This window comes from Sarcophilus harrisii, chromosome 6 (genome assembly GCF_902635505.1).
Source record: "Sarcophilus harrisii chromosome 6, mSarHar1.11, whole genome shotgun sequence".
NCBI lineage: Eukaryota > Metazoa > Chordata > Mammalia > Dasyuromorphia > Dasyuridae > Sarcophilus > Sarcophilus harrisii.
In genome coordinates this window covers 200,930,025-200,953,663 of record NC_045431.1, presented here as the reverse complement: position 1 = coordinate 200,953,663, position 23,639 = coordinate 200,930,025, and the positions used below count along the sequence as shown (strand labels likewise).

At 33.0% G+C, this 23,639-nt stretch overlaps 1 protein-coding gene across 3 annotated transcripts in view; it reads left to right on the top strand.

The window, feature by feature from the left end:
- Window positions 1–1,855: 1,855 nt before the first annotated feature.
- STK33 (serine/threonine kinase 33) overlaps window positions 1,856–23,639 on the top strand; it is a 166,262-nt gene continuing 144,478 nt past the window's right edge. For 2 of the 3 annotated variants that reach the window (XM_031943987.1, XM_031943985.1), the window contains exons 1-2: window positions 1,856–1,919; window positions 16,417–16,479. The gene's annotated coding sequence lies outside the window, so the exon portion shown is untranslated. Of the gene's footprint in view, window positions 1,920–16,416; window positions 16,480–23,639 lie in introns of those variants that run through there. The other variant, XM_031943988.1, reaches the window with a different exon arrangement.

The following is a 23,639-nucleotide window of genomic DNA, read 5'->3' as shown; positions in this document are numbered from 1 at the left end:
GGGAATGGTCACTATTATGGGCACTAATGGTCATATTAAGTGGGAAAGATTCCCATCCCTTTTACTCCTCTCTGTTAATAAGAAGCAGATTCAAAATAGAATTTCTTCCTTCTGGTTCCTCTACCTTTTGAAGGATGTTATTAGCTACTCTGCTTTGGGGAGTGAGAGAACTCTTGAACATACATCTCTGATACAGCACTGATGTATAAATGCCTTTGTGCCAGGTCTGTGATCTAGTTCTCAGTCTTTTCCTTTTCTTATTCCTTCTGTCTAAGTAGTTTATAGTATATTCCAATGGCAAAATCATTTCTACTTTTCTCTCCTTTGGTTTTCACCCAAATATCACACAGCTTCTCCCTATTTTTCCCCCTGTGGTTCCTCTCCTAAGTATACTTTCTTAACATACAGTGTAATTTCCTTTCTCCTTCCCCTTTACCTATTTTAGTTGTTTTGAACAAGAAGTCCCATTTAGTGCTATATTCCAGTCATGACTTTCATCCCAGCAAATTTCAATGATTCTTGTGAGATCACATTTTTCCTCCTCACATCAGGATTTATAGTTTGTTTGCCTAAATTCTGAATAGGTAATAATTGGGGTTTACTCCTGGATTCTCCTTTGTTGGACTTTGTGTTTTGTGAATTTTCCAGGCATCCAAGCTGCTCTCTCTTTCTGCCTGTCTCTGTCTTTGTCTCTTTCTCTTTCTCTCTTTCTATATTATCTTCTTCTCTCTCTTTCCTTTCTCTCCTTCCTCTATAATATCTTTCTTCCCTTCCTCTATAATATCTAGATTTGTTCAGTTTAGAACCATAAAATAGAACTAAGGACACATGACTCGGGTGTTCAACAGTGGAATGAGCTACCTTAGCAGTTAGTGTCTCTGCAGGTGTTTGAGCAGAGCCTGAATTATCACCTCTCTGTCATGTTATAGAGGGGATTCGTACTTCCAGAAAATGTTGGGCCAGTTGGAGTCAGAAATCTCTTCTGGTTGAAATTTTCTGATTTTTGATTGGTTCAAAGCCATCACCATTCCTAGACAACACCCCTACCCCCACATACATTCCCCTTATATTTATTTCCTAATGATGGAATATGCTATATAAAAGGTAGAAGAAGAAGATTGTGTAGGAAAGAAAGAGACAGTGACAGAGACAGAACAGCTTGGATGTCTAGAAAATTCATAAGCTGGTATTGTAGATGAAACATTTCATTCTTTTTCTAGTTTGAATATCAAAGAGCGCTTTTAAATTTATTTTAAGTTTTCTTTTAATTCTGCATATAGCAAATATCAAATAAAATGAACATTTCCTTATTTAGAGAATAGAAAAAGAGGAGCATTCATGAAACAGCTGGGTTTTCTTTTAAAATGTATGTCTTTCAAAGTCTTTTAGAATGTACACATTAAATGTACAGGTTTCAAAACTGTTCTTCTTGTTGGTGCTTCTTTCTAACCTTCAATTCTCTCCTCTAAACTTTTAAAACATATCTCACTAACCTCTCCCTATCCCAATTCTTCCCCCATCTTTGGCTACTGTATTTCTATCCTTTCTCTTCTTTTACCTCCCTCTTTATGAAAAAAAGAGAGGATAGAATTACAGGGAAAGTTTTTTTTTTTTAAATAGCAGTAGCATTATTAAAGGAAATTATGAAACTAGCCTTGGATTAGATGAACTCTGAAATCTCTTTAAACTTTAAGATTTTGTAATCTGGCCTAAGCATAGATGCATACTGAAAAGTTCACACACACACACACACACACACACACACACACACGCCAAAGTTTAATTTCTCTAATAATTATAGCTTTTGGAATAAATTGGAAAAGTTATTAATTTTTTCTTTTTTGTTTTTGTTTAGGTAATGGGGGTAAAACCTGATGGAAGTGTTGTTTCATGAATGTACTCACTTTCATATAAACCAGGTTAGTACATGACTTTAAAAATCTTAAACTTTGGATTACTCTTTGAAATATATTTTGTTTCCCTAAGACTGCCTTCTCCAAATTATATTTACTCCTGGCTTCCAAATTAATATTGGTGGCCACAAATCAATGAATTTTTATTTTTTTAAATCAATGAATATTAAGAACCTACTATGTATCAGACACTGTGCTAAATGATTATAAATTTCCTAACACCCAAAATGTTCAAACTTGAGAAAATCCATTCATTGGAAAAATAATATTATTAGGTCACCTTTGTATAACACTCAAGTCCTTTTCATTTTTAGCACTCTCTCTGAAACTACTTCTTCATCTTTCACTCAAATTATCAGGATGGTTTACCACAGGGTGGATGACATCTTACCTACTCTTCTTTATGGTCCTAGGGAAAACCCTGAAAGGCTGGATTTTTATGTATTATTGCTTATGACCCTCCCAATTTATTTGATTGATAATTTTCTAGTAGCTTCAATTCACTTGTGACAAAAGATGTTTGCTCAGAGAGTATAGAAAGAAGAATCAATACAATACATTCCCTCCAAAAGAAGTACACATTTTCCTTTTCTATATACCAGCATGTTCAAATTTTTATTAACAATAGTTGAGAAGTAGACTTGTGGAGTAAAGGATTTTTAGTAACTAGAAGCTATGAGGTATGAAAAATGACAGCAGTTCAAAAAGAGATCTCTAGGCTGATGTTTCTGAAACTTTCAGAAACTTTTCAGAAACACTTTTAGACTTGAAATATATTAAGGAATCATAACTGTCTATTGGGAGAATTCTAGGGGACTGAAAAACCTCCCAGAAAAGAAGACTGTCTTCAAGAAATTCTAGTAGCAAAACAAAATAAATTAAGCCTATATTTAGACTAAAATTGCCATCAATTTTTTTATTCCTATATTCATATTTTAGAAAGAAAAATATTACTAAGGTCAATTTTTTTCAAAGAAAATCTATTTTTATCATGTAAACCCAGAAAGTTCTCTAAAAACATAGAACATGGTGTTAAAGGCAATCTTCTAGAGTAAATAATTATTGAATATCTTAATTCTGATTCTGAAGAATCACTTATATAGATGAGAAGAGTGGTACAGGTGAGGAAAAAGCTAGTTAGGTGGGTTAGGACTGTGTTCTTCCACACAGGATGAATTCCAAGTGTTTTATTCCTTGTTGAATCATTTGCAAGGGGTATGTCGGAACAATCTGTTTCCCTAGAAAGAGCATTGAATATAGTGTCTGAAGGCTGAATAAATGTCAGAAGGATGTTTATTGAGAAAAGTTGTTAGATTTGGCAATTAAGACATCACTGATAACTTTGGAAAGAGTAGTTTCAGGTGAATGATGAAGTCAGAAGTCAGACTACAGAAAATTAAGAAGGAAATATCCAGTGTAAGTATTGTGAATTTTATGGAAGGAACTTTACAGAAGGAATTTATGGCAGAGATAGGATGATAGCTGATGTGGATTGAAAAATCAAATGAAGGTTTTTTAAGAATGGGAGAGATAAAGTCATGTTTGCAGACAGCAGGAAAGCAGACAGTAGACAAGTAGAAGTTAAACACTTGTGATAGGGTGAGAATAACGGAAGGTGCAATCTGCTGGAGAAGGTGGTATGAAATGGGCTTATTTTTATAACATGTAACAAGCTTTGCCTTTGTAAAGAAAAGGGCTACCTATGTATGAGGGATAGGAATGAAGGAGGAGAAAGGGGTGGAAGACATATGAATGATAGGAGGAAGAGAGAAGGAGTAACTCTGCCAACTCTGCCTCTGCCAAAGGCTTTAATTTTTTTTTTTTTTTAGCAAAATATGAGATAAAGTTTTCAGATGAGAGGGTGAGGAGAGGGAAAGCCATGAAGAGCCATCTCTCTTTAAGGAGAGATGTAAAAGTTTGGAAAAGGTGTTGTGGTGAGCAAAATGGTAAATAGATTAGGCAAGTATAAAAAGATTACTTAGTCTCAGTGAGGGTTCATTTAAGATTAAGATTACAAATAAATTTGTATTGGACCAAATTAGACTGGTTTCATGATTTTTTTCAGCTTTATCCAGCAGTATGGGAGTAGGAGTCAAGGCAGAAGATGATGGGAATAATCCAAAATGGAGACTTGGCACACAATAATGGTAATAAGATAAGAGGGGCAGAAAAATACAGTGTTGAGCCAAACTGGTTAACCAAAAGATCAAGAAGGAGAAAGGAAGAAAATGTAGCAGGTTCAGGGATGATGGCCTGGGAAAAAACCTGACAGCTAGAGAGATTGGAGATCATAATCAAGATGAAGAACTGGATAGGAGAGCTTGTCAGGCAGAGAGGAAGAAGGAGGATGACAATGAATTATGATCAGATAAAAGAATTTCAAAGTTTATATGGAACAACTATGGGTGTGACAAGATCAAAAGAATGGCCATCTCTGTGTATAGCTGAGATGGAGTGGAAGAGTCAGTCTTGAAAAATAAGTAAGTTGAGGAACTGGAAGTTAAATTGTTAAGAGGTAGTATATCTATATCTATCTTTCTATCTATCTGTCTGTCTGTCTATCTTGAAGTCCCCTAGTATAAAGGCAAGAGTTGGGGAGGAGAGAAAGACTCTGAGTGGGGGGACATATTGGTTGAATGAACTTCAAAGGATGAAATTTTTAGTGGTGATGGTAGAGGATAGTTTAGAAATGGCAATGGGGGAGCAAGGAGTATTCCAATTCTTCATTATAACCAGTGAGTGAATGGGGATAGGAGGTGGTAGAGGGAAAATATGAATGAAAGTGTAATCAGTGCTAGAAAAGGTAAGCAGTGTCATCAGAAGGGAACAAAGTTTCAAAGAATGCAATAAAATGTGGAAGGAACAAGAAAGGAAAAAGTTTTAGGATGAAAGAAAGCTTGTTACATTTGAAACGGGAATTCCAGAAATCATAGTAGAAGAACAAATGAAATAATTGAAAATATTGAAGAGGATCAAAATATAAAAATATGTAGTTTGAGTGAAGAGTGGAGTTTAAATGAAAACAGGATGGGTTTCAGAAATGCTGGGATGGGGGGGGGGTTATTATGAGGAGTATGTTAATCACTGATGATGGAATTCAGGGAGGTTATCATCACTTCTAGCCTAGAAGTGGAATCCCTTTTCCCCATCTAAAATGAGGAACTTATTTAGATGAATTAAAGCTCTAGGGTTCTGAGTAAGATCAGAATGAACCTTGCCTCAAAATCTCCCTTACAATCCCACCATTGGAATTAAGTGCTAATCTTATAACATAATAAGGTAGAAGTGAGAATATAGTGGCCAGAATAGATGCAAGAGATGTTGTAGAGACTAAGTTGATAGGACTTATGTATGAGGTGCTAATAAAGTCAGGTAGAGATCATAGTCACAGAAATCAAGAGTGGAAAGGTACCTCAGTGGTTATCTAGTTCAACCCATGTTCAAAAAGGAATTCTCAATATAACATATCATAAATAGAATTAAAGATGCTAGAATTTAGGGAGCGGGACAGGGGTATTCTCTGCAGAGAGAGGGAATCTCCCATTTATATTTTTAGAAAGATAGGGAGGTTGTATATTCATGAGAGGATGAGATACGTATAGTACCATGAGTTATTGCCAGGGCTCTAGTTAAGAGGTGAGATTTTGATTGCATATCATTGAACTTATAAGAAAAGATAGTTTACTTTCCCTGATAAGGCAAAGACATGTAACAAAAATTCAGTGGGACTTAGCTTCTTTGGATAAGGCACCCTTCTTTTTCACATATTTCTGTTTGGCCCACAAGATAGGGTAAGGTAATTCATGTGAACTTTAAAATCTACTATATCCATAACTGAGATTTTTTACACCTTTAATATTTAAGGCAGTTGTGTCAGGGAATCTGAAGCCATTCTGGTCCCAGGAATAGCATTGTTTTTATGGAAAGCTAACACCTAAAACTAGGGAAAGAGAAAGAGCCTTCTCATATTGTAGGTGTAAGGAAATAAGGTTCATCAAGGAAATGCTAATGAATATAAATCCTATCATAGTATCAGAGTGTTCTGGCATCAGGAAATAGGCAGAAGTCTAAGAAGTCAGAAGTTAATGTTACATTAATGTTACAAAGATTGAGCATTAAGTAATTGGAATTCCACCATGTAGACCGAGATTTAGGGTTAAAGTTTCCGACTATAAGAAACATGGAATGAGAGACCATGCAGAAGGAACTGAGGTACAAGCAAGGACTAACATGGGTTCATGAGAATCTTTGTAAGAGGATTTAAAGCAAGAACATGATACAAAGTAAGGATATGGTCATACAAAATAATACAAAAAAGCTCAGTTTTCAGAAGAGGAATATGAAGTCAGAATAGCATCATCATTTGATGTAAGGCTACCTTATTGCTAGCTCTCACTCAGAACCATAAGCTGACAGACATACACTTTCAGAAATCTCATCTTAGGAAGGTATTTGGAAAGCTAAAGTTTTTCAGAGTAGTATGCCCAGAATGGAGAGGGAGCTGAAAATCCTGCCATCTCAGACAGTGGGCTAAAACTGAAAATAAGAATCAAAATAAGATCATTGGGAATTGAACTTGGCTTTGCTATGTATTCCTTCTTTTATCCTATGCAAGTGTTTAACCACTGGGGTCCACAATTTCTTCCCTCTATAAAATTAGGAGACTGTACTAAATGATCTCTGAGATCCACTATAGCTCAAAATCCCTATTGAACTATTTGAAAGGCATGGGAAAGTTTAGACTATCTGGAAAAGAAGATTCAGAAAGTACTCTGATTGCTGTCTTACAGTATTTGAAAAATGGTCATATATAAGATATATCTATAATAATACAGATCTGTAATAATAATGACATGTAATATAACATATCACATTAGTCCTGATTTGTCCTAGAGGACAAGACTAATAACAATGAATAGAAGTTACAGGGAGGAAGATTTGAGTTAAAGAAAAATTTCCTAAGAATTCACAAGGTCAGAAGTAGAATAGAATAATTCAGAGGGAGGTTTTCAGGTAGAAACAGAATAACCAATTATTGAAGATTTGTCTACAGATTTGTTACTCAGATAGGCTTGGACTAAAATGACTTAAGATGATTCTTTCTAAATGAGAGTCTCTGGTTCCATGATTCTTATATTTTCCTTGAGCTAGTTTGATCCTAGGCTGAGATTTGCAGATTCAAGTGAAGTGGCTTCAACTTTGAAGACTTTTTTAAATTAATTGGGAATAGGTCATTAGAAAGAGATCCAAAACTTAGAGAAACTTAGAGAGATATTAAATCTGGTTCTATGGGTAATAACAAGGACAAAAGACATACATATTGGATCCATTCCATGGACAACCTCTGAGGGCTTCTCATTCTTGGTATCCACTTTTCTTTGCTTCTACTAACCTGAACCATTTTAGGTCTCAAGCATCTATATAAAAGGAAAATGTGGTATAAGTGATATAATTCAAGGATATATATGATCAAAAAATGAGAGAGAAATCGAAGTGTTTCATTCCTATCCAGAAAAATGATAAAAGAAATGGCAGCATAGAAGTTTTTAGTACGTTGGATATATCTTCAGGCAGATGGTAGGTAATATCGGCAATAATCAAAAAATATGATAAAGATATGGGTGTTCTTTTATTTGTACTAGTGGATGGAATATTCATATGTATTATAGTGAAGTATTGTGCATGATTCAGTTCATAAATTGAACAATGGCTCTAAAAGAATCAATTTTAATGAAATGTCTAGATGAACAAGAGGGGTATTTTCATGAGAAGTCAGGGAAGTCAAGAAAGAAGATGGATTTGGGGGAGAAATATGTTCAGTTTGGACATCTTGAGTTTGAAGAATTAGTGAGACTTCCAGGACAGTCAACAAAAGTCAACAAGCATTTGTAGAGTACATCCTATGTTCCAGATAGATGGCAAACTTTAGATATACAAAAGAAGTCAAGAACGGTCCTTGCTCTTAAGGAGTTCATGGTTTAAAGGGGGGTAGCCAGGCAGGTATTTGGAAATATGGATCTTTGCTTAAAAAGTCAAGATAGAAGCATTCTACATAGAGACCAAAGGTGAAGTCATGACAATAGATGATATTGCCAAGGAAGAGAGAATAGTGAAAGGAGAAAAAAGAATTGGGTACAAGTCTTTGGGGAGACTTATGAGAGAGGGAAGAAAAAGAGAAATGAAGGAGACAGGAGTGATAGTAAAGGTATGGGGATAACCAGCTTGGTCAGAGTTATAGAGGCCAAAGAATTAAGAATTAAAATAATGAGGTGATCAGAAGGATATATGTAAAATGATTAAAAAGTAATTGATTTTGAAAACTAGGAAGTTATGGGTGCTTGTAAGAATAGATTCAGGGAAATAATAGAATAGAAATCTGAGTTCAAGGTTAGTCAAGTAGCAAAGAAATGGAAGCAGAATGCATGAATTGCTCTTTTAAGAAGTTTGACAGTTAAATGGAAGGGAAAGGTGATAGGGTAGTTTTAAAAAGTACCATTTTAAAAGTTTCAAGGAAAGCTTTTTCTCATCCTTTGCTTGAGGAGATATGGATATTTGTAAGGAGAGGAGAAAGAATCATTGAAGTCAGAGATATTGAAGCTGTAAGAGAGTAGATAATTGGTTGTTTAAGGGTCTAGATAAGCAGGGAAGGGGGAAAGCTAAGTGACAAAATGGATAGAGCACCAGTCCTCAAGTCAGGAGGACCCGAGTTCAAATCTAGTCTCAGACACTTAACACTTCCTAGCTGTGTGACCCTGGGCAAGTCACTTAACCCCAATTGCTTCAGTAAAAAAATTAGATAAGCAGAAAGGATTATCCCTTCAACAGCAAGGACAACAATACATTTATATGACATTTGACAGTTTACAAAGTACTTCTCTCAGAACAATTCTGAGGTAGCATAGATAATGATATCCTAATTTTACAGTTAGAGAAACTGAGATTCAGTTATTATCAGAGCTATAATTTTTACCCTGATCACGTGATTACAAATCCATTTCTTTTTGTTTTATACAATCAAAAGAATATTCAGAAAGGTCAATCAGTAAAAAATAAGAACACATCTCTTTTTCTGTGATAGAAATAAAAGAATACATGAGTGAAGATATATAGTAATTTTGAGGTGAAGAGGAGAGTTGATTATGGAATTTTCATTGGGTGGCCTTGATATTAGTGTTTATTGAAAAGAGACAAGAAGGTAGGGTTTGGTTCTGAATAGCTACAGTGAAATAAACATGACATAGAACAGCAAAAGTAGTCTGGCAGTATGAATTTATAGTCAAGAAAAATGATTTTTTTTTTTAGTTTTGCTCAATGGCTCAGGAACTGCAATAGAAAATCAGGTGGTCTAGGTTATCCAGAATCGATGATTAGCTATGTCAATAATAAAAGGCAAAAGGAGTGAATTCAGAGTTAGTCAAAACTAAATTGTTGAACTAACTTACTTCAAGGAAAGAAAAGGCATAATGATATTATGACTTGGAAGAAAAAAAAGGAAGTCAAGAGTTAATTTTATTTCATTATTCTTGGATGAATATATTGGAATAATGCAATTTTTAAATCTTGAAAACTGTCCTAAAGATAATTTTATCTACTCCCTTCATTGTATAGATTAGGTTTTTTATGCTTTTTATTTATTAATTTATTTTTTCTGGTTATATGTATATTACTTTTTTAAATACAAATTTCTTTATGGATCATGTTGGGAGAGAAAAATCAGAATAAAAGGGGAAAAACCACGAGAGAGAAGAAAAAAGAGAAAAAAAAAGTAAACATAGCATGTGTTGATTTACATTCAATCTCCATAGTTCTCTTTCTGGATGCAGCTGGTGTTTTATATTCTAATTTATTGGGATTATCTTGAATTACTGAACTAGTGAGAAGATCCAAGTCTTTCATAATTGATCATCACACAATGTTGCTGTTACTATGTACAATATATTCCTTGTTCTACTTGTTTCACTCAGCATCAGTTCATGTAAAATTTTCCAGAATTTTCTAAAATCATTGTTCATTTTTTTATAGAACAAAATTAATCCATTACCTTCATATACCTCAATTTATTCAGCCATTCCTCAATTGATGGGCATCTACTAATTTTTCAATTCTTTGCTACCACAAAAAGAGCTGCTACAAACATTTTTATACATGTGGGCACTTCCTTTCTTTATGATTTACTTGAGATACAGATCCACTAGTGGCATTGCTGGGTCAAAGGGTATGCAGAGTTTTATAGTCCCTTGGGCATAGTTCCAGATTGCTCTCCAGAATGGTTGGATCATATCACAATTCCACCAACAATGCATTAGTGTCCCAGTTTTCTCACATCCCCTCCAAAATTTGTTGTTATCTTTTTCTGTCATCTTAGCCAATCTAGAGGTGTGAAATGGTACCTTAGAGTTGTTTTAATTTGTATTTCTCTAAACAATAGTGATTTAGAGCATTTTTTTCATATGACCATAGATGATTTTAATTTTATCATCTGAAAATTGTCTGTTCATATCCTTTGACCATTTATCACTTGGGGAATGACATGTATTCTTTTAATTTGACACAGTTCTTCATATATATATTTTAGAACTAAGACTTTTATCAACAACACTGGCTGTAAAGATTTTTCCCAGCTTTGTACTTCCTTTTTAATATTGTTTATGATGATTTTGTTTGTCTAAACTCTTTTTAATTTAATGTAATCAAAGTTGTTTATTTTGCCTTTCCTAATTTTCACTAGTTCTTCTTTAGTCAAAAAAATTTAATGTAATCAAAGTTGTTCTAACCTATTCCACTGATCTGCCATTCTGTTTATTAGTCAATACCAAATGGTTTGATGATAGAGTAGAATATTGAAGGTCAGAAAAACCTTGTAAATAGCAAGTCATAATACTATGATATGCAATGAAAAGGGAGAAGGTAGTAAGAAATGCATATATACATTTGTTTCCTCCTATTCTGTTTATTTTCCCCTTCTTTTTTCCTAGCATTAGCATAATATTGAATTGGGAAAAGCTGAAGAATGCAGATTTCCAAACAAATCCTGAAAATGCCATTCAATATATTCAATAATCTCATTGTCTCAAGACACTAGGCAAAATTGAAAAATACAAAGGTTTTGTTGGTGATATTTTCTCATTAGCCTTTGTTCATTGTTTTCTGATCTCTTCATTTATCCATATATTCATATCCATATCCATATATCCATGATATATACTACCTTCAGATCACTTGCCTCTTGACCTAATCAAAATTTGTAGAATCTGAGTTATAGGGAACTCTTGATAGATAGTCTATGAATTATAATTATTAAGTAATTATAAGAGTACTCACTTTGTATTTACAATTAATTTATTCATGAGCAAAAGCTTAAGAACTTGAGCTACTTTTAAGTCAATAAAGAAGTATATTTTGTGTATCAAAAATGCACATGAGTAGACAATATACCACATTTATGTTATTCTCATTTATCCATCTTTGAAATAGGCCTATCTCTTGGGCCTAAGCTTCCCTAAATAGGCACTACTGTTGACAGGATGACAGTTACCCTATGTATAGGTATAGCATGTAGGGTGAGACGTTGAGATTAATCCATTTCAATGTGATTAATTTTGTTTCCCTTATTCCACTTCCAATTTAGTGATAGAAAGTCACTAATGTCGCACTGATCTCTGATTTCCAATCAAGCATAAATCTCTGGGATTGATTCATTCAGCTGCCCCAGTCTGCCTAAGGGATGTTTCCACTATAGGTAGATAATTCACCAGGTTGTATAGGAACCATCATTTCCATAAGTTTCTATTTGTATTGTTTTACCATATCGGTAAAGGCCTGGTGGAAGTGAAACAGTTCAGTTGAGAGAACTATGACTGACTTTCTTTTTCATTTTTATTCCTTGCATTCCAGTAATTTAATTATTTGGTCTAGACTTAAATTAAAGATTAAACTCTTTTATTTGAAACATCATTTAGAAGTTTATCATTTCTTCGTTAAAAATATTTTTTGGCCGAATTACTAGATTCATATATCAGGAAAATGCTTTAGACTCAGCATACTTGGATTTCATCTGAGCATTTAGCAAGTTACCTTAACATGTAATAATGAACAGGAGAGAAGGATGTAGGCTAGATGATAGTACACTTAGGTGACTTTTAGAACTAGTTGAATTCTGAGATTAATGATTAATGGATGGATATCAGCTGGGAAGGGAACGATCTGTTCATGTTCCTCTTCTCTTCAACATTTTTTATTGTTAACTTCAAGGAAAGCCTAGGTGTTAGGCTGGTCAAAAATGTGAAAAACATGAACATTATAAAGATAGCTAATGTGTTGGATGCGAGTATTGGGATCCAAAAAATTTTTTGATAACCTAAAATAAATCTAACAAAATGAAATAAGGGTAAATGTAAAGTGTTCCTGTACTTGAGTTTAAAAAATTATAGAAAGTACAGGATTAGAGCTGTAAAAAGGTAAGTTACTTTCATCCCCCCCCCAATGGACTGCAAAAAGAATATTAGTCAAGTGTATGCTAAAGTACCAAAACAAAAACAAACCATAATCACAGCAACTCCTCTCTTTCCCCCAAACCTCAGATGATCTTTGCTTACATTAATAGAATAGATCCCTTTACTGGGTCTAGAATTAGGGAGATGACAAGTCCTACTGTCTTCTGATCTGGTTAGAATTTTCTTGAACTATCGTATTTAATTTGACTGGGAAATAGAGGTAACAGAACTAGAATGGAGGAGATACCAAAATAGCTCTCAATATATTAGTAATTCTCTTGTGGAAAAAAGAATAGACTTACTTTCTTTGACTTCAGAAGATAGAATATCTATCAATGGAGTGCTTTAAGATATAAGGAGGCAGATTCTGGTTCAATATGAGGAAAAGGTTCCTAGTTACTAGATTGTCTAATAGTGGACTGAACTGCCTTGGTACACGATGAACCCCTTGTTACTGGAAATGTTTTTAGTGGAGCTTAGATTGTTTTCTTTCAGGATGCCCTGGGGTAAGGAAAGTTATAATAAATGACCTCAAAGGTCCCTGTCAGCTCTGAGGTTCTAAGAAATTTTTTTAAAAGTTATTTATTCTTGGTGTGATGAAGATTGAAAAAGTTTCATGTTCAGCTGCCTATTCAGAAGTAACCAATCACTAGCTCTCTTGAGGTGTGCTGCTGTCTATAAAGACAACATATAAAGATATCATTGAGTGACTCAGTACTGTATTGCTATGTGGAAGTAGGACTCAGCTTAATTTTAATAAGGAATTTAAAAAATACAGAAATATTTAATTTTAAGATGCTTTAACAGGTACTGCAAAAGATAGTTTTAATCTTTATTTTGAAAAAATAAGCAATAGTTTCCCATTAATTGAGGGTAGAAAGTCATTGGTTCCCCCAAAGAAATAATATATGTTCTTTGTTGCCCTCAAAATCTTGAACCTGTCAGTGAAATAGTGTAATCTAGTAATAACCTGCCTGAGGCATATTGCCTTTTCTTGGTCACCAGTATCTGTAAATGATGTACTCTATTGATTTTAATCACATCGGTTTTTTTTTTTTTAAGTTTCATTGCAAGATTTCAGAGGCTCACCAAAGGACAAAATTCATGCCAAAGGAATTTTCCTTGCTTCTCTGGAAACAGAATGATTAATATCTTATTACTTTGTAACCCCCCTGTTAAGACATAGTAGACATTCCTAAAATTTTGAGTTTGAGAAATTAAGGTTATTGGTATACCAATATATTTATTATATTGACTTATGAATCTATGATTTCCCCAGCATGGATATATCTTCTACTGATAGAAATCACTATCCTTCTATGTATTTTCTTCCTGTATAATTTTAGCATCTGTTTTTTTCATAAAGCTTCCAGAGAAGATAAATTTTTGCAATGCACTGGAGATCTTTTTCTGTGGTGTTGTTATTATTTAACTTTATGAGTAGATTGATTAAAACATGAGCATAATTAGGGACTCTAAAAAAGGTGAGTGACTATAACTTGAAAGAGTTACAAAGTGGCTTCATGTTTTGTTTCTGCATCTGTTGAATGGGGTATATTTGTTTCAAAAGACTAATGCTTTTAATCCTTCTGAACTATGGTGAAATTGGGTAAGTTGTAATTTGATACTACTATATTTATTAGTAAGATATAGTTTTTTGGGTTTATTTTTTAGTAATAACTTTAAGGCAGGGAAGATTTTTTTTATTTTTAAATGGCATAGTTAATATGTATTTGAATGTAGGCACAGAGGAAATTTTCTGACCTATTTCTACTGGAATAATGCTAATTGAAAAATTAGTTTCTATACTGACTTTGGTGTATTTCTAACTTGCTCCTATAGTTACTCTATGGTAGTGGAAATAAAAGAGACTGGCCCATCAATTGGGGAATGGCTGAACAAGTTGTGGGATATGAATGTAATAGAATGCTATTGCTCTATAAGAAATGATGAGCAACTTTTCATCAATGAGATGATTCAGGCCAGTTCCAATGATCTTGTGATGATGAGAGCCATCTGCACCCAGAGAGATGTGGGGGGAGGGAAGGGAGAGCAGAGACTGAGTGTGGATCACAACAGCATTTTCACTCTTTTTTGTTGTGGTTTGCTTGCATTTTATTTTCTTTCTCATATTTTTCTTTTTGATCTGATTTTTCTTGTGCAGTTTGATAATTGTATAAATATGTATGCCTATATTGGATTGAACATACATATATTTTTACCATGCTTAACATATATTGTATTACTTGCCATCTTGGGGGGCAGGGCGAGGCATGGAGGGAAATTGGAATACAAAGTTTTTCAAGGGTTAATGTTAAAAAATTATCTTTGCATATGTTTTGAAAATAAAAATGTATATATGTATATATATATATATGATGAGCAAGAAGATTTCAGAAAAATCTGGCAAGACTTATATGAACTGATGTTGAGTGAAATGAGCAGAACCAGGAGAATAATAGAAACACTGTCTGATGATTGATTATGATAGACTTAGATATAGTAATCCAATAATCTAAGACAATTCCAAAAGACATGGAAAATGCCAACAATATCCAGAGAAAGGACTATGGAGATTGAATGCAGATTGAAGAATAATATTTTCACTTTTTAAAAATTTGTTTTTGTTTTGTCTTTTTTGTGATTCTTTTTTCACTACATAACTAATATGGAAACATGTCTAACATGATTGTATTGTTGGATTACTTGCTGTCTTGGGAAAATGGGAGGGAAACGGGAGGGAAAAAATTTGTAACTCAAAATCTTACAAAAATGAATGTTCAAAACTATTTTTACATGGAGTTGGGAAAAAATACTATATAAGTGAAAAAAATTATCCTTGCCATATGGTAAAGTGTGGAAAAATGTAAATAGCATGGGACTCATTGTCAAAATTTATTGTGGATTTAATCTTTATGATTTCATGACCTCTTTGATATTGTATTTAGTAACCTGGGATTAGGAGCTAAGGATTAGTATGGTATAGCTAGTGGAAGAACAAAGAGGTAAGAAAGTCAAGCTTGGAAAAGAGTGCTTTGTAAAATGGGATAACTTTAGAGTCAAAAGCAAAGGGAAAAAATGGGAAAACAAAATATGAAGTTTAGGAAAACAAGGAGAGTACAAGGGGCTAGTTAAGGGTCAAGTGTCAGTAGAAGGTAGAAGGACAAAAGGTTGTAATCACTGAGGAAATTTAGAGTTCAAGATTTTAGAGATAGGATATTTCAGATAAGATTAAGGTCTAAAACATGACTGGACTAGTGGCTAACTGAAGTAGAGGTGGAGATTATGGAATTTGAGAGTGTTGATGAATTGAGTTGTTTCAAAGGTTTTCATTGTGAATTTTGAAGTAATCAAGGATGAGAGGAGAGGTTGGAGTGGAATAGAAGACTGTCACTTCCATTTCCACTAGGTAATAACTTATTGATAAAAGAGAGAGAGGGACTTGAACAACAAAGATTTGGATAGGGGTGACATTAGAATTATTTTCCAAAAAAATTAATTAAATTTTTATCAATTGCTAAGAATTTATTTTCTTTCTGTCTTTCTCAGAATTTCTGTTTCTGTCTGTCTGTTTCTGTCTCTGTCTTTGTCTCTGTCAGAAACACACACACACACATACACACACATACACACACTCTTCTAGGGAGTAATAAAAAGAAAATGAAAACCTACATAACAAACAAAGGGTCACACAAAACAAATTCCCATTTTGGCCATATCCAAAAATGTATTTTATATGCTGTATTTTAAATCTGTATCTTTTCTCTGTCAGAGGGTAGAATGCTTCATTTGGAATTACAGTTATCATTGCATTGATCAGTTTAAGTTTTTCCAAAGTTGTTTTTCCTTATAATGATGTCATTATGGAAATTGTTCTACTTCTGCTCACTTTATTTTCTGTCAGTTCATAAAGGTCATCTCTGTTCCCTCTGAAATTGTCTATTTTGTGATTTCTTATGGCACAGTATCATTATATTCATATATCATTTTATTTTGCCATTACCTAATAGGTGGCCACAGCCCCAGTTTCCAGATTTTTTTCTCCTACAAAAAGAAGTGATACATACAAATACGTAAGTATTTTTTTTTCCCTTCCTTTGATCTTATTGCTTTATGTATAGTAGTGGTATCATTTGGTTAAAGGATATCCTCAATTTAATGACTTTAGGGGCATAATTCCAAATTCATAATTCCCAAATGACGTACCAATTTCCAGCTTCATCAATAGTGCATTAGTATATCAATTTACCTCTTTTGACATCTTTGCCAATCCTAAGAATGTGAGATAGTTTAATTTAAGTAGTACTGTCATTTTTATTTTATTGACTCAGCTGACACATGAACAATTAATATTTTTTCAATTATTTAGATGTTTTTAGTTCTGTAAGGAATGACTTGTAATTGGATTAATAGCATTCCTGGGTGTATCATAGTACACTTACAAATATTTTACACATTCCTTAGTTATTTATTTTACATACTTTAGCTTTGATGAATTTTTTTCAATTACTTTTATTCGACTCTACTGTTTTATAAATAAAATTTATCATCTGGAAAAAGTGATAATTTTGTTTCCTCTTTGCCTATGCTTATTACTTCTATTTTGCTTACTGTTTTAGCATTTTGATCACTAATAAGATTATCTCCATTTTATCTTATGTCATATGAATTATCATAAACATACACATATATAAATATAAAATATATAAAACATACACATATAAATGCCTAAAATGCCTGTTTATTTGTTGTATCTTTTATTAGAATGTGAGCTCCTTGAAAACAAGGTCTAGTTTTTTTGGGTTTTGTTTTTGTCTTTTCTTTTTATCTCTAGTGCTTTGCACAGTGCCTGGCCCATGGTAGTAATTGATAAATGCTTATTGACTTGACTTTGTTAAAACAGTAGTGAACATCTTTGCTTTACCCTGATCTTATAAAAAGGTCTCTAACTTTTCTCCATTATATAATAATATTTACTATTATAATTATTTCATAGTATTATTTTATTTATTTATTTTGGAAATAATATTTATTTTTCCAATTACATGTAAAGATAGTTTTCAACATTCATTTTTGATAAAATTCTTAGTTCCAAATTTTTCAACATTTCTTCCTTCCATTCACCCCAAGATGGCAAGCAATCTAATATAGATTATGCATATACTATCATGTAAAAATATTTCCATGTTAGTCATGTTTTGAAAGAAGAAATAGAACAAAAGGGAAAAGACATGAAAAACAAAAAAAGCGAAAATAGTATGCTTTGATCTGCATTTAGATACCATAGTTCTTTCTCTCAATTTCTCTGGATTTCTGGGTTCTCTATTTCTCTGAATAGGATTTTCCATCATGAGTTTTTTGGAATTGTCTTGGATCACTAAGCCAGTCATAATTGATTATGACACAATGTTTGCTGCTATTTGCATGATGTTTTCCTGATTCTGCTTACTTCACTCAGCATGAGTTCATATAAATCTCTCCAGGTTTTTTTTTTTTTTTTGAAATCTGTCTGTTTATCATTTCTTATTTCACAGTACTATTTAATGATATTCTTATACCACAACTTTTTCAGCCATTCCCTAAATCATGGGCATTCCCTCAATTTCCAGTTCTTAGATAACCAAATAAAGAGCTGCTAAAAATGTTTTTGTACATATAGGTCTTTTTTTTTTTTTTTTTTTGGCTATTATTGGAATATAAACCTACTACTGGTGTTGCTGGATCAAAGAGTACCCACAGTTTGATTGCCTTTGGGCATAGTTTCAGATTGTTCTTCAGAATGGGAGGATCAATTTACAATTCTTTGCTTAAAACAGTTTTCCCACATCTTTGTCAATATTTATCATTTTCCTTTTCTGTCATATTAGCCAATCTGGTACATGTGAGGTGGTACCTCATAGTTGTTTTAATTGGCATTTCCCTAATCAATAATGATTTAGACCATTTTTTCATATGATTAAAAAAAGTTTTAATTTATTTACCTGAAAGCTGTTTGTTTATGATCTTTGACCATTTGTCAATTCGGGAATGATTGGCATTTTTATAAATCTGATACAGTTCTCTATATATTTGAGAAATATGGTCATTATTAGAAATGCTATAAAAATTATTTCCCAAAAGTGGGACACTAATACATTGTTGGTGGAACTGTAAATGGATCCAACCATTTTGGAGAGCAATTTGGAACTATGCTCAAAAAATTTTTCATTATTAGAAATGCTATAAAAATTATTTCCCCATAGTGGGACACTACTACATTGTTGATAGAACTGTGAACGGATCCAACCATTTTGGAGAGCAATATGGAACTATGCTTCTTAAAGGAGGAAAAGGGACCCACATGTGCAAAAATGTTTGTGGCAGCCCTTTTTATAGTGCAAGAAACTGGAAACTGAGTGGATGCCCATCAATTGGAGAATGGCTAAATAAATGATGGTATATGAATGTTATGGAATATTATTGTTTTGTTAAAAAATGACCAACAGGATGATTTTTAGAGTGGTCTGGAGAGACTTATATGATGATGCTAAGTGAAATAAGCAGAACCAAGAAATCATTATATAAGGCAACAAGATTATACAATGATCAAGGCTGATGGATGTAGCTCTCTTCAACATTAAGATGATTCAAACCAGTTCTAACTGTTCAGTGATGAAGAGAGCCATCTACACCCAGAGAGAGGACTGTGGGAACTGAGTGTGGTTCACAACATAACATTTTCACTCTTTTTGTTTGCTTACATTTTACTTTGCTTCTTTTTTTTCCCCTTGTGCAGCATGATAATTGTACAAAATATGTGTACATATATTGGATTTAACATATATTTCTACCACATTTAACATATATTGGACTACTTGCCATATAGGGGAGGGCATTGGGGAAGGGGGGGGGGAATTGGAACACAGGGTTTTGCAAGGGCAAATATTGAAGAATTGTCCACTGTTTTGAAAAATAAAAAGCTTTAATTAAAAAATATATTTCCCATCTTTTTGTTTTTTTAATCTTGGTTCCAACCCTTTTTAATTTAATGTAATCAAAATTACTCATTTTGCATTTCATATTCTCTAATTTTGTTTGATCATAAATTCTTTCCTTTTCTACAGATCTGACAGGTAAGCTATTCCTTGCTGCCTAATTTGCTTATAATATCACTTTTTATGTCTGTCATTTTGACCTTATTTTAGTATATGGTGTGGAATATTGGTTTATGCCTAGTAGTTTTTCTCAAACAATTAGTTATTATCTCAGAAGCTGGAGTCTTGAGGTTTACCAAACAGTAGATTATTATATTTATTGACTCCAGTATTTTGTGTACCCAGTCTATTCCATTAATTCATCACTGTATTTTTTAGCTCATATCAAATAGTTTTGATTGCTACTTTATAATGTAACTTTAGATCTGGTGTGGCCAAGCTATATTTCTTTGATTTTTTTCATTAATTCCCTTGATATTCTTAACTTTTTTTTCTTCCAGATGAAGTTTACTATTTTTCTAGCTTTATAAAATAAGAGTTTTATCAGTATGTCACTGAAAAAGTGGATTAATTTAGGTGGAATTGTCATTTTTTTTATTATATTAACTCAGCCTACCCAGGAGCAACTGATATTTTTCCAGTGGCTAGATCCGACTTTATGTGAAAAGTGTCTTGTAATTATGTTCATAAAGTTCTTGGTTTGTCTTGACAAGTAAACTCCCAAATATTTTATGTTGTCTAAGATTTTAAATGAAATTTCTCTTTCTCTCTCTTCTTGATGAGCTTTATTGGTAACATATAGAAATGCTCATGATTTATGTGGGTTTATTTTATATCCTGAAACTTTGCTAACATTGTTAATAATTTCAACTAGTTTTTTAGTTGACTCTCTAAGATTCTCTAAGTATACCATCATCTGAATGATAAGAAAAGAATGATAGTTTTATTTCCTTGTTGCCTACTCTAGTTCCTTCGATTTCTTTTTCTTTTCTTATTGTTAAGCTAAAATTTCAGTTCATTATTGAACAATAGTGGCGATAATGGGCATCCTTGTTTCATTGCTGATCTCACTGGAAAAGCTTCTAGCTTATCCCTGTTATGGGCTAAAACTCTGAAACAAGGATTCTTATAATGTGTTAACTCAGTGGAATTGATAAATACAATGGTTATCAAGTTTATTATGGTGCTTAATAGTTCTCTAGTTCAGTACATGTACTTAGTACTTAATATAGTCCCACAAGATTCACACCTATGATAATGGAGTATATAACAGCCAGCAACAATTGGACAAGATTCATTTCCACCTTCAGTCAGGCTCCTAGTGGCTCTCCTGGGGAAGACCAAGTCTCCTCTCTCCTGAGAGGACTGGAGATAGATTAGGAAAGACAAGCAGACTGGCGGCTGAAGCACAAGCCCTTGGGCTCAGATTCATTCACTTCATCTCATACCACTGTTGGTGGTAAGATCTCCTCCTTTGCTTCTCCACTGAAACCAAGACTCCAGAAGGCCTCTAAGAAAGCTAGCTGAATCCCCAGGCAAGAAGACAAGACTTTGAAGGAGACAGTAAAGCATTTGGATTTTAACACTTGTCTATTCTTGTGGTCATTACTGAACTGAAATGAAGGCTGTCCCAGAGACCCCAAAATTGAATAAGAATATTACATATCCCCATTCCCGATGGTTTTAGATAGATATTACATATCATTTCAGGGAAAGCTCCATTTATGCCTGTGCTCTTTAGTGTTTTTAGTAGGAATGGATGCTGTATTTTGACAAAAAACTTTTTCTGTATCTTTTGAGATAATCATATTATTTCTATTGGTTTTGTTATTGGTATGGTCAATTTTGCTAATGCTTTCCCTAATATTACTAACAAAATTTCCTAATAACCAACTCTGCCTTCCTCATATATTGTGTCATATGTATATTATCTGGTCATAGTGTATTATACTGATGATAAATTGCTTTAATCTTTTCACTAATATTTTGTTTAAAGCTTTTGTATCATCATTCATCAGAAAAATTGCTCTATAATTTTCTTTTCCTGTTTTAACTCTTCCTGATGTCAGTATCAGTACCATATATATGTCATAAAATAATTTGATAAGATTCATTCTTTACCTATTTTTCCAAATAGCTTATGTAGTATTGGAATTAATTAATCATTAAGTGTTTGGTAGAATTCACTTATACATCCATCTGGCTCTGGAGATTATTTTTTTCATGAGTTCATTGGTAACTTGTTCAATTTCCTTTTCTAAAATGAGAGTATTTAAGTATTTTATTTCCTCTTCTGTTAATTTGGGAAATTTATATATTTTTTCTAAATATTCATCTATTTTTACTTAGATTGTCAAATTTATTGAATTACATTTGGTCAAAACAGCTCATAATTATTGTTTTAACTTCCTCTTTCACCCTTTTCATTTTTGATATTAAGTAATTTGTTTTTTCTTTTTTAAAAATCTACCAAAGGTTTATCTATTTTACTGTTTTGTTTTTATAAAACAATTTCTTAGTTTTCTTTCTTTCAACTTTATTAATCTCTCCTTTAATTTTCAGAATTTCTAATTTGGTGTTTAATTGGGGATTTTACATTTCTTCTTTTTTTTTGGCTTTTTCCCTTGCACTCCCAATTCATTGATCTGTTTTTTAAATGTAGTTTGTTCATGTAAGAATTTAAAGATATAAAATTTCCCTAAGTAGTGCTTTGGTTGCATTCCATAAATTTTGGTATATTGTCTCATTATTGTCTTTCTCTTTGAGGAAATTATCGATTGTTTCTATGATTTCTTGTTTGACCCACTCATTTTTTTAGGGTTAAATTATTTGGTTTTCAATGTACTGTCTTTCCAATGCCCTTTATTACATGTTTATCACTTCATTATCTGAAAAGGATGCATTAGAATGTGAGGTTTTTATGCCCTAAAACATGACCAGTTTTTGTGTAGGTACTATATGTACCATTGAGAAAAAAGTTACTTAATTGTCTATTGTACCTTTTATCAAAATGTAGTTTCCTTCCTTGTCTCTTTTAATGAGGCCTATTTTTGCTTTTGCTTTGTCTGAGATCAGAATTGCTACCTTTGCTTTTTTTTTTTTTTTTTTGCCTCAGCTGAAGTATAATATATTCTGCTCCAGCTTTTACCTTTACTCTCTCTGTGTCTCTCTGCTTCAAATGTGTTTCTTATAAGAAATATATCATAGAATTCTGTTTTTTCATCCACTCTGCTATCTACTTACATTTTATGGGAGAGTACATCCCATTTACATTCATTGTTATTGTTACTAAATTTCCCTCCATTCTATTTTTCTCCTGTTTATACTTTTTTCTCTCTCTCCTTTCATTCTGTCTCCCCTCACCAGTGTTTTCCTTCTCACAACTGCCACTCTCAATCTGCTCTCTTTTCTATCACTCCCATCTTTTAATTTCCCCTTCCTTTCTTACTTTTCTAAAGGATAAGGTAGATTTCTTTGCCCAACTGAGTGTGTATGCTATTCCCTCTTTGAGCCAAATCTGATGAGAGTAGGTTCAAACAATTCTCATTCTGCTCTCTTCTTTTCTTCTACTGTGTTACATCTTTCATGCCTCTTCATGTCATATAATTTGCCCCATTCTGTTCTCCCTTTCCTCTTCTCCCAGTACAACCCTATTTTCACTCTTTACTGAAATTTTTTTTATTATCACATTAAAGTCAACTTATACACACATTCTTTGTCTAAGTATACGCCTTCTAACTGCCCTAATAGAGATATAATTCTTAAAGAGTTACAGGTATCATCTTCCCATGTTGGGATGCAAGCGATTTAACCTTAGTGAATACCATGTTTTTTTTCTTTCCTATTTACCTTTTTATACTTCTCTTGAGTTTTGCATATCAAGGTCAAATTTTGTGTTCAGTTCTGATTTTTTAATTAGGGAAGTTAGAAAGTCCCCTATTTCATTTAAAATTCATTTTTTACCTTGGAAGATTATGCTACATTTTCCTGAGTAGTTGATTATTGATTGTAATCCAACTCCTTTGCCTTCAGGAATATCATATTCTAAACTTTCTGATCTTTAAATATAGAAGGTGCTAAGTTCTGTGTAATCCTGACTGTAGCTCCTTGAAAATATCTCCTTGATATTTCAATTGTTTCTTTCTGACAGTTTTCAGTATTTTCTCTTTGATCTGGGAGTTCCAGAACTTGGTTATAATATTCCTGGGAGTTTTCATTTTGGGATCTCTTTCAGGAAGGGATCAGATTTCAATGACTAT